Below are 13,233 nucleotides of genomic sequence, written 5' to 3'. Positions count from 1 at the left end.
TCATACTTGACTTGCATGCAGGGCCGGTGCTAGGGTCCATGGCGCCCTAGGCATTTTGAAAAAATCGGCGCCCCCCCCTCCGCAAAAATCGGCGCCCTCCTCCCTCCTCCCCCTGTCTTTCCTTACCTTGTCTCACCACCGCCGCCTCTCTGCTCCGTCTCCTCCCCTCCACTCACTGACACTAGTGAGTGGAGGGGAGGAGACGGAGCAGAGAGGCGGCGGTGGTGAGCAATAGCCTCTTCCCCCCTCCCTGTGCATCTGAATGCTGTGCGGCGGCCGTGACAGGTATGGCCATCGGTCGCCGCACAGTTTTAAAGTAATTTACATTCTTGTGGCGCCCTCCAGAGCCCGGCGCCCTAGGCAAGTGCCTAACCTTGCCTAATGGGAGCGCCGGGCCTGCCTGCATGCTTGCTCACTGGTTCTCAATGCCCTGAAGACGGCCAGAGAGAACAAGCAGATAGTGGACAAGAAATCCAAAAACCTTCTGAGAACCCCTTTTTCAATAATTATGTGTCCTGAATACCTCTAGGCAAGCTCAGAAATGGACTTTACACCAGTGAGCTTTAGTGCATACAATTCAAGTCCAAACGGAAATGACACCTATGATTTGAAGGGTGGAATGGGGGATGGAATGGGCGTATGGCCGTTGGCAATGTACAGTAGGGGCGTGCCAAGGTCGAGCACACGTACACTCATCTGATTTAAGCTCTGGGCATCTCTTAGTTACATGTTTTTTAGCTGTATCACTTACACCAGCTACAGGGTAGGTGTAAGTGCTGATGATTGATAGTGATGACGGAGGTGTATGCAATTACCAGAATGTGTTGCAAGTGAGAGAAACTGTAAAAATGCACTTTATGTAAAGTACATTCTGATATATGTAGTTCATTTAAACAAGAAAATGTATTTTTATTAATAATTATAGCATTGAGTTGTTAATGTATTTCATTTTATTTTCCATTCTTGTTGATGAGACTTTATATTGCACATATACATGTGGGCATCCTACAGTATGTTCTGTCTGTCTGCATACAGCAAGTAACGAATAGCCAAAGCATGTTTATACCCGTATTGAAATTGAAACATTTCTCAAGATACACTTGTGCGTGAATACAGGAGTGCATTGCGGTCCATGACGAATCAGACTCTTCACATCTATTCTCTCCAAAATCATGCTCTTTTCCTGCTGGTTCCCTTGCCCACCCTGATCCCCTTTACAGCCTGAGCAATCAAGTCTAAATTAGCACAAGGGGCTCACTTATATTGGCTGTCAATAAACTGCCACCATTTACCCTCCATTATTCCTGCTGAAGCCCCTGAAGAACATGTAGGCCCTGAAAAATACAGCTGCTAGCCATTTGATGGAAAGCAAAGCCTCATCCATAGACCGATATATATTTTATTCCAATCTCTTTCCAGTCAGGATTCTTTCTTTTAACTGAACTGCTCATGATATTACAACCATACCTGGCCCCTGAAAATTCTATTGTATATTTGCAAAGTATTCTTTGTATTAAGTTATGGATGCAGATATGTTACGCTCACTGCAGATGGCAACCAATTCAAGTTCAGCAATGTCTTGTAGTTTTTTATTTGGTGTATATTTTATTGGAAAGTTGCCACTTATTTGTAAAGTTGTAGCTTTTCAAAGTCATTGTTTATCATTTGCAAAAGTTTTAAAAACTTGTGTAAGGACAAATCTTTGAGGATTTCGCTTTTTCAGCTTAGACATTACTTGATGTTGACAGCACGATCTAGTGTTACTGGGCCTGATTCATTCAGTTCAGCAAAAAATTGAGTATGTTTTCTTACTCAGCTTTTTTGGTTAAAACCATGTTATAATGCAAGGGGTGCAAATGAGTTTATTATTTTGCACATAAGGAAAATACTGGCTGTTTTTTCATGTAGCACACAAATACTTGATAGCTTATTTGTACACTGAAATATAAAGTTCATGTAGGACATGCTCTACCCCAACTATAAATCTGCCATCACATTTTAAATTTAGCTCCCCCTCCAATGCAACATGGTTTTGCCTTACTTGCTTACTTTTGCTTAAATTTCCCTAATGAATCAGGCCCACTATGCCTACTTGCTATATGCCAATACAGGGTTTAATCAGGGAACTGCCTACACATGACTTATTCATTCTCCAAGTGTCTATACTAGCGGCAATTGCTGAATCCTCATTGAGCATGTTTTCACACACACACACACATATATATCTGCATAATATGACTTTTATATATTTCGGCGTGTTTTGGTATTGGAAGCACACAGGTTCCCAGTGCGTCTCAATTAATTGTGCATTTTTTACATACTATAAATCCAGTTTGCAATGAATATTTAATAAAGTGGTTTGACTGTTTAAGATGGGTTACTAATTAGATAGTGCCTGTAAGATATTCTCTTAATTACAGATCGGCACGATAGCTGGATGAATGAATGATGTATGCTACGACTGTGCATAGGTGTGAACTATGTTGTTAAAAATATGTGTCAATCTGTATGGGATATTTTAGAATAGTTCTTTTGTACATGTGTTCATTAAATGATGTTAAAATTTGATGATTAAAAGTTACACTGTAAATATTTTCACAGACTGTGACTCCTTCCACCTTGACAAAGATACACGGTAATGAAACGCGTTGGTGATTGCAGACTACGTGCAGCTGATTATTATTATTTCCTTCCCATTTGGAGTATCCGGATGTGGTTTACCCGGATTATTAACAGCTCCACATCCAGAGGAGATAAAAATCTATATGCTGATTTTGAACATCTATCTGGAAGAAGTCCAAATATATATAATTTGAAGGAGACAAATTTGTTTTTAATTTATTTTTATATGCTACATTAAAATGTTCTAATTTTAAACATAATACATGAGAGGATTTTTTTTTATCCCTTTTCTGTTACATGTTACTGGAGACTGAGATTCATTCCTAGGTATAAAGGTATTTTCAAGAGAGACTGACTATTAGGGGCATATTCAATTGTTGGATTTCCCCTCGGCGTTAAAGGTATTATCGTTATTACGGCAATACTAAGCTGGATTTCAGCTCGCAGCTCCCTCAGCTGCGAGCTGAAATCCAGTGTGAAATGTACCGTAATAACAGTATTTACGCACACTATTACCATAATGACAGTAATAGTGCGCACGTCGCGTTACTTCTACATGTAACGCCAACAATTGAATTTGCCCCTTAGTATGCCGTTTTCTTTTTGTGTCCATGTGAGTTCAATATTGTTCACCATCGCATGAATTCATAAGTTAAATACATTACACTATTGTGTTTGATTTTATTTAATTTTGAGGCTAAAAGTGATTATTATATAATGAACGTAGTGATTTAATTCTATCATTGTCAGTTTTTGCATGGTTGTTTAAACACTAGTGTTTTTGCCACTGTTTATTGTTAATCATACAAGAAAAAGACTATTTGAGACTTTTGTTTTTTGGGACTTTATTAATTTTTGCTTTTTCATATGTTTTCACATTTTTTCACAATTCTTAAGAACTTAAGCGCCGTCACTCTCTTCAATTTTTGCCTTTATGTGATAAAAGATCTGTTTGGCAGATATCATTGGAGACTCATCACTCCTTCTAAATTGGTGTTATCTCAGACAAATTGAATATGGCATTTCATGGCACCAAATCTCCTCTGCTACATAGATAAATCAGGTCTGAATCAGGTCTTATCTTCAAACCTAATTAATTTGTCTGATAGATTCAAGCAATCTAATAGTATCTTGCTTGCCAATGATTGAATTGGATACTTAAGGGAAGATTCAATTCCCTGCGTTGTCCTTTAAAACAAACGTGGGCTGCGCACTATTACTGTTACTACGGTAATAGATGCGCATTGTTACCATTACTACGGTAATTTCAAGGCTGATTTTTGCTCGCAGCTCCGAGTTAAAATTACCATAGTAAAGGTAATAATACGCTGACCATGCTGGGAATTGGATCTGCCCCATAAGGTGCTAGCAATAGTACATGCATAATGGAGCCTCATGTGACTGGCTGACTCTGTTAAAAAAAAAACCTCAATAAATCCCTAGCCTTTTTATCATCCTGTAAATGCTTAATTCTCTTAAAAACTGTCCCATTGGTATCTCTATATTTGGGAGTACTATATTATTAGAGTTTGTTTAAAAGAATTCATGTTTGCACGGCAGTGACTTTGGTGGATTCTTGACTGTATATTTACTTTCTTCTGAAGAACAATCTTTCCACTAGATAGAGAGAAACCAATGTTACCTACAGCTTCTACTGCCAACACATGGCACATTCAATACCATTTCTCCAAGTGTAACATTCACGATAAACACCACAACAAGTTTTACTTAGAATACCACTGGTAACCACAGTGTTTGCTGTTGAATCATTGTAAATATATGAGTCCTGCAGGCTGCACTAAAGGAAAGATGCTGGCAACAATAAATAATTATGTAAATCCTGTTTGCATGGATGTGTTGTGGTTATGTGTCTTTTATGACTCCTACCTGATAGTACTTTCAGATTATCCAGTAAAGAATGGGCAGCATTACAACCCCTTTCAAATTCTGAAACTGTTTCTAATCTGTATGTATGTAGTGCTCATTGAAGATCTATGGCCAATTCTAAACATGGCCTCACTGAGCAACAGGATTAATTGACAATGGGGGCACAAATTAGGTGACCATTGGGCCCTGTGGCTGGACCAGTTTAGGGAACCTTGGGGCAGCACAGGGCACATACCAAGCACACAAGCTGGTAAGGGCTATCTACAGTCATCGTTCGGCTGCATTTACGAACATGCCAGATAACGATCCCATCAGTTTTTTGCATGGTTCAAAATCAGAATCTTATTTTTCTGAGAGAGCAAAATGTAATGTAAATGCTAAACAGCACATCATCCTCCCACTTTATTTGTACAACAGGAAAGTACACAAAGACAAAGCTTAGTACTCAATCCTACTGTAAATTAAATTGATCTCATATTACACTGTCCTTATGTCGAAGGAAAGACAACCTTACAGGATTTGCAATTATTCATTTAATCTATGATAAGTGCAGTTGAGGAAAGGCCACAAATATAAGTGTGAAAGAACCTTTTCATGTTTACACATTATTATTTAATGTTCTACTGGAAATCAAACTCCAATGTGAAACTGCCAGACTTGGCAGATCATTTAAAAGCTTACGGGATCATCAAACCAGTCATTTAAAATGACATTTTCACTGCCTAAATATTTGTCTATGAAATGGGATGTATGGCACAGAATCTGGCAACACGCTATGTGTTCTTCATGCTCTAGAAACACCACTGTTCCCCCATAAACCTGTCAAGACTCCAGTTAATGAAACATATATAAAACGAGATGATGTTTGCCACATCTCAGCAAGCTAATTCACTTTGGCTTTTTCCTGTCGAGTTCTCCTATTAGCACTTTAATCAATTCGTCTTTTGAGGAGCATGGCAGAACGTTTGCTCTTGGAACACCAACAAGAAATGTAAGAAGGTGTTTAATTTCCAGGTATTCTATCCATTTGTATAAACATAGAAATATGGCCTAAACCATTTAGTATTATGTACATGACTGCGTGTTTGCGTTCCGTGAACCACTTTACTGCTAAGACTGCATCAGTGGTTATAGTGTGGTAGTAGCTCACATGATTGAGTAGCGCTGCTTTCTTAATTATTATCCTAAAGTTTCATTTCTTTTTTTAATAGGGAAACTTAATATATTTTAAAATAACACCTTCCTTCCAATTCTTACAAAAACAGACTTTTCTCAAGAAAAATTAGACCCAAAATCTTAGCACCTAGTTTACCAAGACTGTGGTGTTCTGCACTGAAATATGGTATAACTGCTATCCTTGGCAGTTGATTTTAGACAAGTTAAAGGTCATTCCTAAAAATAGCAGCTTTGGCATAAAGAGATATTATCTTATTTGTAAAGTCATCCTTTGAATACTATGAATCATTGATGAACGAGCACTATGGAATTGCATCAATTACATCAGTCATCAAGGTTGGATTATTCACAGAAAAACTGTACAACTGAGCCACATATGTTATTATTATTATCTTTTATTTATAAAGTACCAGCATATTACACAGTTCTGTACACTGAGTAGATCTTGATACAAATACATAACATTCAATGACATGTAACAGAAGGTAAAGATGACCCAGCTCAAATGAGGTGTGGGGAACAAACGATATATATGGTAGCGGAATAGCAATTGTAGATGGTGGTGGGGAAAGTGTGTGGCTACTGTAAGGAAGAAGTATTATCAACCACTAATATTAAAGCAGCAACTCAGTCTACTTCCTGTTTCAGAGCCTAATGGGCTCTTTAGTGGTCATCCTCCAGCTCAGAGGAACTGTGGGCCTTTTATTTATTTGGCTTCATGCTCATTGTTGTACACAGAGCCAGGACACTTGAACCTCATGTTTACAGAAGTTATAGAAGCAGCTACTGCCATCAACAAGGCCGCAAAGATCACTAAATAAGGAGTAGAGATGACAACAGCAATAAGAATACATTGGGTCTAACTGGTGCTCCTAAACAACCCTGTCCTTGGAGTGATGACACTCCTTAGTAGAGATGTTCACTGACCCCCGTGTTCTGGTTTTGGTTCTGGATCTGGATTAACTTCATGTTTTGGTTTTGGTTTTGGCAAAACCGCCCTTGTTTGTTTTGGCTTTGGTTCTGGATCCTTATTTTTTTTTAAAATCTCTATTTTTTTGCTAAAATCAGATAATTTTGCTTCCCCCCCCTACATTACTATTAACCTCAATAACACTAATTGCAAGTCATTTGCAGTCAATTTTGACCACCTCACAGGTCACAATATTATTTTCATACCCTTTCAAACAAAGATTGCAGCAGTTCTTGCCAGTGATAAGAATAAGGCCATTGTCATGCCTGGGCATAAGACCAAAAAATTCACATCTTCTCTGTGGAATTATTTTTACAAAAATCCTGACAATAGTTGTCTAGCCATTTGTAGCGTTTGTAAAGCTACAGTCAGTAGAGGTAGGGACCTTAGCCATCTAGGAACCTCATCCATGTTGCGCCATTTGAAGCGAGTTCATGGAAAGCTTTTGTGAAAATCAGAAACTTATGCTAAAAAATAACAACAAGCAGTCCAGTGTCAGCTACCTCCCTTCTTCCAGCTAGATCCCAGCACCTGCAATCTATACCCACAACACATTCAACATCAATATCGGAGTTAGTCCTGCATCCAAGTTTCTAAGGCGAGATGACTCCTCCCCTATCCAGGACTCCTCAGAAGAATCCTTGAGCGTTAGGCCCACTACTGCTGCTCCTGCTGCTGGAGGTGAATCTTCAACCCAGAAGCAGACCAAAATGAAGAAGACTACTAGTAGTTTACAACAATTGACTGTTAAGCAATCCTTTGCAAGAGGAAGCAAGTATGAATGCTGTCACCTAGTCGCAAAGCGGATCACAGATGCCATGGCGACTATGCTAGTATGAGCTCTGCGTCCAATATCAACTATTAATGCAGCTGGTTTTAGACAGTTACTTGAGGTCTTGTGTCCCCGTTACCAAATTCTAATCACAACACCATTTTACTAGAAAAGTTATTACTCACCTCTACCAGAAGGTTCGTAAAAATCTAATTATTGGGTTACAAAATGCCATTCTACCCACTGTGTACTGAACCACAGATATGTGGACAAGTGGAACTGGGCAAGCTAAAAATTATATGATTGTGACAGCCCACTGGGTTGGTGGTTCGCCTTCACCAGCAAGGACAGCAGCAGCATGTACCCATAACGTTGCATTTTTCAGAGGCAGGCTACTCTGTGTATGATCTGCTTCACTAATAGGCATAATATTAGTATTATTATCGTAGATTTGTAAGGTACCACAGTGCTCCAAAGCACCGTACAGTATGGAAGACAAGGACATACATAAAACAAAACATACGTAAAACAAGAACAGACAAGGAAGATAAAAATGAATGGAGACATGAAAACAAAGGGTATGGAGGACCCTGCTCATTAGAGAACTTACATTCTAAAGGGAAGAGGGCACAGCTGAAACAAGAGGAGCAAGTGTGGCTCAGAGTGGAGATTGGGATAGTTGTGAGGGTGCATTAGTGTCAATAGTGGTATTGAGGATAAGGTCACCTCTAAAAAAGAGATGGGTTTTCAAAGAGCATCTAAAGATTTGAAGGCTGTGGGAAAGTCTGATTGAGCGTGGTAGGGAATTCCATAAGTGGGGAGCAGCACGGGAGAAGTCTAGAAGGCGGGAGTGAGAGGTGGTTATCAGAGACGAGACAAGGTGCAGATCAGAGGTTATACCGCTGACAACCTGTTTGAAAAACTAAGGGATGTCATTGCAACATGGTTTATCCTGCTTGGACTCTCCTGAGGATATGTGATTTCTGATGATGCCACGCACCAATACTGTTTTGCTCACACAATCAACTTAGTGGTACAGGACGATTTAAAAAATAACAATGGCATGCAGGAGATGCTGTCTGTGTCCCGAAATATATAGGATCATTTTCGGGATTCTGCAACAGCATGTAGGAGAATGCAGCAGCTGCAAGAAGAATAGAATTTAGAGTGAATGTACTTTAGTCCAGCGCAGTGGAGAATACTTTCCATGTTGTGCAAGGTGCTGAAACCACTCGAAGTAGTCACCTGTGAAGAGAATGCAGACACTGTTAGCTTGAGTCAAGTGATTCCCCTAATTAGACTGTTTGAAAAGCAGCAAGACAAATTGAACGAGAAAATGAAACAAAGCAATTCCGCAAATTATGTTGGACTAGTAGATTAAGTACTTTTTTCACTTTGCCAGGATCCAGGAGCTATCAATATCTTGAAATCGGATCACTAAATTTTGGCAACTGCTTCATCCTAGGTTTAATAGCTATGTCTTCTCTTTCTTTTCAACTGACCCAGATCTCTAGAGATGCAATGAGCTCCTAGTCAGCAAGTTGACAGCTCAAGTGGTACATGACACAATGACATATCCTCCTTCAGTTTCTCTGGAAATTGCTGCTAGGAAAACAAATAGGTTTCCCAAAACACCCAGTGATGATGCAGATGAATCTGCACAACATTTTGACATTTGATCTGGTCTAAAAGAATTGCCCAAAAATTGTGAAAGCTCTTCCGTAAAATGAACTACAAATTCCACAAGGAAGGCCATTACCGGCAATTACATCAAAGTACACAGACTTCTGTGATGGTGGATTCCAGCGGGGATGGATTAGTATTGTTTGAGCATGATGCACACACTGATGAGGGTGAATATGATGACATGTAGATTGCAGGTGCTAAGATCTAGCTGAGAGAAGGGAGCTAGCTGATGCTGGTATGCTTGGTAATATTTTGAATAGAATTGCATGTTGGCAGTTTTATATTTTTCAGCAGTAAACTTTCACCTTTATTAGAGAGGTGTTTTTTTTCTTTCATAAGTTGCAAGCTTGTTATTTACATTTTTGTTTCCCAAACTTAAAACCACTATGTACTTGAACATAGGCTTTAGAACATGAGGCAGATGGATTAGTATCATCATGACTGAGACTGGAGAGTGACAAGAACAATGTCACCCCTCCTGTTTCTGTATGAGCTATGGCACAGTAGAAAGCCACTGGAGACTTTTGAGAACACTGACAGCCCTATTATTACAATTTCTGTTTCAGCGCTGAACCTTGCCACATCTCCTGCTTCTGACCAAGACCAAGACCTAGACTGCAAGCCCTATTATTTCTATTTCAGCAATGACAATTACAAAGAGGAGAGCTCCATTGCTCCTTTGCTATGTTACCTATATAACACAGTACAATGTGACTGCAGATTTAGAAGACCAAGCCTGACAGACCTATTATTTCTATTTCAGCAATGATAATTAGCAATGGAGCTCTCCTGAATGTCACTGGAAACCTTGAAGAACACTGCTACCCTTCCTATGTCTTTTCTACCTATGACGCTGCCCAACTGCACTGGAGACTGCCAAGAACTGTGCTACCCCTTCTGTGTCCCTCTGTGAAATGGCGTTGGATCGCCATGGAGGGTGGTACTTATAGAATCCAAAACTCGCAAGATCCGACGACGTAACAATGACGTTTTTGCCTCATTTTCGATTCCGAAGGCACGCGAATGTAGTCGGCCCGGTCCTCGAATCTGCTAAGTTTGGGTGTGTTCGGTTGTCGGTAAACCGAGCCTGAGCATCTCTACTCCTTAGCAGCTCCTTATCACTGACTCCACAAATTTGCACCTGTGCTATATTTGTACGTAGATGTTTAGGTAGGAGATAGTGCACAAAGCTGAGCTATAGCACAGCCTTCTTTAACTGCTTTTTGCATGCCTTATTGACAAAAAATGGCCAAGTTACGTTCACACAACACAAAAGCACAATATAAACTCCTAGTGATGCAAATTAAGTGTTTGTGGATATGACTCGCTGCTGTTTGGGAAATCAGTTCATTTCCCTGTAACAAGAAAATCTAAAATGAAGACAAAAAAATTTACAGGTATCACTTACACTCCTTGAATAAACTATATAACATTTATTAATACAAAAAACTTAATATTTAATAACATATTATTTTCACCAACCTTCGTAGCTCTAGTTCATCCATGGAAATTTTGTTCTATATGATATTTTTATTTCAAAGCACTGAAACCGAAAATTATTTTTAATGTAACAATTTTTTTTGTTACAAAAACATCTTAAGAAAAAGCTATCCTATAAGTGTTTAATCCACACTTTTTGCAGCAATAACAGCTTTAAGATTTTTGGGGTAAGTGTTTACCAACTTTGCACACTGTGCAGGAGTGATTTTGGTCCATTCTCCCTGATGCATTTGCTCCACGTTGTTTAGGTTAGTTGAATGATGCTTGTATACCCCAATTGTCAAATAGTGCCACAGATTATCAATTGGATTCAGTACAAGTTCTGCTGCAGCTTTTCCCATTATTTTGCACCATCCATCCTCCCTTCTTTTTTAACAAGATGCCAAGTCTCTGCTGATAAAGTGCAGTCCTACTACCATACTTATGTAGATATGGGTTTTTTTGAGATGTGGGCAGTGTTAGATTTGTGAAACACATAATGCTTTGAACTCTTGCCAAAACTCTACCATAGTCTCATTTGACCACAAGACTGTCAAGGAAAGTGTCTTCTTGACAGTCTTGTGGTCAAATGAGACTATGGTAGAGTTTTGGCAGTAGGACTGCACTTTATCAGCAGAGACTTGGCATCTTGTTAAAAAAAGAAGGGAGGATGGATGGTGCAAGCAGGAGTTGAGCACTCAATCTTGCACTCAATTATCACATCAGTTACACTTCTAGTAGAACCAGACCCCAAAGCAGTGCTCTCACATCCATACACACTTAATTGCTGCCACATCTATTGTATTAGGGCAATGAGACCCCAAAACTCTTTTATACAAATGTACAGATTCAATTCCCTAAATATCTGTGCAAGGTGCCCCCAGAATGGCTGCGAGACACCTTGCATGGATATTTTTTAACAGAAGTAATGACTTGGTGTCACACTTGACTCTGCCCTCTGTTTTATTCCTCATACCCAGACTCTTTCCCAGTTCTGTCAATTCCACTTTAAAAACATTGCCAGAATATGTCCTTTTCTTACTCAACATGCTACCAAAACTCTTATTCATTCTCTTATAATCTCCAGTCTTGACTTCTGCAACCTCCAACTATCCGGCATTCCAGACACACATATATTTACCCTTGAATGCATCCTAAATGCTGTTGCAAGACTGATCTTCCTCTCCACATCTTTTGCACCACTTTGCAAATCCCTACACTCTCTGTGTTCACCAGAATCCAATTTGTTACTCACCATTACCTACAAAGCCCTCAACAACACCACCTCTTCATACATCTCAAATCTTATATAAAAAAACCTCTTCCTTCCGACCTCTTAAATCTAACTCTGACCTGCACCTTATCTCCTCTCTAGTAACCACCTCTCACTTCTCTCACTCGCGCCTACAAGACTTCTCCCGTGCTCCTCCCCACTTATGGAATTCCCGAGTGCCCAGTCAGGTTTTCCCGCAGCCCTCAAACCTTAAGAAGTTCTCTAAAAACCCATCTCTTTTTAAAGCTTTCCTTATCTCTGATAATACTTTTACACTAATGCACCCTCACAGCTGTCCCAAAATTCCACTCTAAGTCACACTTACTCTTCTTGTTTCAGCTGTGCCCCCTTTCACTTAGAATGTAAGCTCTCTATTGAGCAGGGTCCTTCATACCCTTTGTTTTCATGTCTGCATTTATTTGGACTGCCTTGTATGTCCTTGTTTTATATATGTCCTGTTTTGACTACTGTACAGCGCTGCAGAGCACTGTGGCACATTACAAATCTATGATAATAATATTAATTTAATATAAAAAGATACAGGGCTTGGATATAATAAATCATACAATAAATGACTTATAAAATAAATGTAATAACAGAAAATAAAATGGAGAAATATACCAGAAAATAGAATATTTACAGAGTATAATCTGTATGACAGGGGAATGGCATAGGTGGGCAAGTTCTCAATTTGATTGATTCCCCAAAAGACTGATACCCAAGAATAGTTTTACAAAGATTAAAACACTTTTCCTTCAGGACTTCTTACAAATACAATATCTCTTCCAGGGTATGATTCAGTCACAGATACATACCAAATATGAATGTGAAATAATAATCTCTGAGCTGCTATCTATAGTTGGCACACCTCATGTTGCTCCTGTCACTGACTTTAGAAGAGTGTATTGAAGTCTTAGGGGGGTATTCAAATAGGATTCGCGGTTGCAATTACATGCGGCTGCGCGTGTAAAGTGTCATTATGGTACCGCAACATCACTGATTTCCGTGCGCACCCCTATGGGATGTGACTCAGATTCAGACATTGCGCTGACTGCAAATAGGTAAGATTATTATGATCTGTAAAAGCCGTAATAGGGTGGAGGACCCCTTCCAGGAGGTACCGCCTTTCTTCCAGAGCTACCTTGATTGCAAGGAGTTCTTTATCACAGTTGCCATAGTTGGCTTCACAGGGTTAAAACTTTTTGAAGAGGAATCTACAAGGGGAAAAGGTGGCAGCGTAATCTTCCTGGGAAAGAACTGCCCCCACACCGACTGAGGAAGTGTCTACTTCAAGATAGAATGGTTTATGCTGGTCCGGTTGTTTGAGAATAGGAGCAACAGAGAAAGCCTCCTTCAGAGATCTAAAGG

The sequence above is a fragment of the Mixophyes fleayi genome, chromosome 3 (assembly GCF_038048845.1).
Source record: "Mixophyes fleayi isolate aMixFle1 chromosome 3, aMixFle1.hap1, whole genome shotgun sequence".
Classification (NCBI taxonomy): domain Eukaryota; kingdom Metazoa; phylum Chordata; class Amphibia; order Anura; family Limnodynastidae; genus Mixophyes; species Mixophyes fleayi.
Note: the sequence above shows the minus strand (reverse complement) of the source record.